Source organism: Petaurus breviceps, unplaced genomic scaffold (assembly GCF_028583685.1).
Source record: "Petaurus breviceps papuanus isolate PSGF00001 unplaced genomic scaffold, PetGlider_PUasm1.0 189, whole genome shotgun sequence".
Lineage (NCBI taxonomy): Eukaryota > Metazoa > Chordata > Mammalia > Diprotodontia > Petauridae > Petaurus > Petaurus breviceps.
The window spans coordinates 5500519-5502888 of NW_027185809.1; the positions used below are offsets into that span (position 1 = coordinate 5500519).

At 34.2% G+C, this 2370-nt stretch overlaps 1 non-coding gene across 1 annotated transcript; it reads right to left on the reverse strand.

Annotated features, from left to right (window-relative positions):
- Positions 1–1334: 1334 nt before the first annotated feature.
- Positions 1335–1442, reverse strand: LOC138164503 (U6 spliceosomal RNA). The gene has a single exon (XR_011169085.1). It is a non-coding gene; the product is annotated as a U6 spliceosomal RNA (small nuclear RNA).
- Between the last annotated feature and the right edge of the window lie 928 nt (positions 1443–2370).

A 2370-nucleotide genomic window follows, 5' to 3' on the forward strand; every position in this document is an offset into this window, starting at 1 on the left:
AACAAAATGAGACATTCGTAGGTCATTCAGCATTTAACAATAACAAACAAAAAAGACTTAGATATAGCTACTATAAGATAAGGCCTGGTGGTCTTGAGATCACCCTGACAGTTTCCCCTTAAAGGAGTCTGTAGTTTAGAACCTAGGCATGGAAAAATATTAACAGTAATATTCATATTATAATAGCAGAGAAAAATATTCAACAAGGATGAGCACTGAGGATATCTTGGGTTGATTCAGCAAAGCAAAGCTCCTTTGCCTAAGTTGTTCTACAAGATCTACCAGTCAAATATCATCTTGGCTCTGGTTCTCCTCAAAGCTGCTTTTTACTCAGATAATAAGGAAGTGATGTCAATAGCCTGAGCTAACTAAAATTCAAAATGGCCCCAATATCTTTTTTTCTTCATAATATTTTATTTTGCCCCAATTACATGTAAAATGATGTTTTTAACATTTTGCCATGTTTTTAAGTTTTAAACTCCAGATTCTATCCTTCCATCCCTCTCCTCTCTCCTCCTTGAGACAGTAAGCCGTCTGATACAAGTTATACATGTGCAATCATGTAAAACAGTTTCATATTAGGAAGGAAGTCAAGAAGGAAAGAAGAAAAAAAGAAAGAGAAAAACAGTATGCTTCAATCTGTATTCAGACACCATCAGTTCTTCCTCTGGAGGCAAATAGCATTTTTCACCCTGAGTCCTTTGGGATTATCTTGGATCATTGTATTACCGGATTAGCTAAATTATTCACAGCTATACATTTCATTGCCTGTGTACAATGTTCTCCTGGTTCTGTGTACTTTACTCTGTATCAGTTCATATAAGACTAGATTTTTCTGAAATAGTCCTGTATCTCATTTCTTTTTTTAAAAAATTTATTTATTTACTTTTAGTTTACAACATTCAGTTCTGTAGTCCCTTGAGTTTCAAATTTTCTCCCTCTCCCTGTCCTCCCCTCTCTGCCCCCCTCCATGATGGCATGCAATCAAATATAGGTCTACAAATACCTTCACATTAAACATTAGTCAAGTTGTAAAGAAGGATTATAACCGATGGAGAGAACAATGAGAAAGAAGGGACAAAACAAAACCAAAAAAGAGAGAGCTAGTAGTTTGCTTCAATCGGCATTCAGACCCTGTAGTTCTTTCTCTGGACAAGGATCTCCCCTTCCTAATCTTGGTTACATTGGTTCTATTTGCACAAAAAAAAAACCCTTCAACTTAATGTAATCAAAATTATCCATTTTGCATTTCATAATGGTCTCTAACTCTTGTTTGGTCATAAAATCTTTCCTTCTCCATAAATCTGACTTATCTGTCTTAACTATCTTGACTATCAAATATGGAACGCTTCACAAATTTGCATGTCATCCTTGCTACAGGGACCATGCTAATCTTCTCTATATCATTCCAATTTTAGTATAAATGCTGCCAAAGCAAGCACCTGTTTCTCATTCCTTATTGCACAATACTGTGTTGCTTTTCTTGAGAACTGTTTACATTTTTTGAACATTTGTCTATTAGGAAATGAATATTTTCTTGTAAAGTTGTATCAATTCCTTATGGATTTTGAAATCAAATTTTTCTAAAGAAAGTTTTTAGTAAACTTTTAGTCATTCTCCCCACTCTGTTTCTTTGGTTTTTATGTGGGGTACATTGCTTTTTGTTATGTACTCTTCTGCCTCATCATGGCATAGTAGCAACCCTGAGTTCTATAAGGTTATGCCAGTGGAGCACAAGCTCTGCTAAGTTCTACCACACTGGAAGAACTTCAAGTGTGGTATCAGCCATAGGCTGTTTTCCAAAGACCAGCCTAGCTGTGTAATGGAGTGGCTCATAGTACGATAGCCTCTTGATGATGAATTTCCTGGTCATGGCAATTCTTTATTTCCTTATAACACAATTAATCTATTTTGTCTCCTGTACAGTCTTCTCCTTGTGGAACAACTAGGAATTTTGCACCTCTCCACAATGTAAAATTCCATTACCTTCTAATTTTTTATTATTTCAAAAAGACTTAGATTATTTTTCCACTTGGAAGTAATTGTGATATTTCATAAAACCTTCCCAACAGTTATTATTGGATGATGAATTTGTTCTCCAGTATTTTATGATCATAGGTTTATCAAACAATAATCTACTATATTCATTCTGTTCTGGTTCTTAGCTATCTAAGAAGGATAGAAGGATTTTTGGTACTATTATGAAAAGTATTTATTAGAATCTATAGACTTTTCCATTACTTACAATAGGAAAATGTCTAACAGCCTTCCCAGTAAAATTGGGGATTTCACCAAAAAACAACAAAAAAATTAGCATAACAAATAACTTGTAAAAATAGGATATAAGATAAATTCACAAAATTACAGACG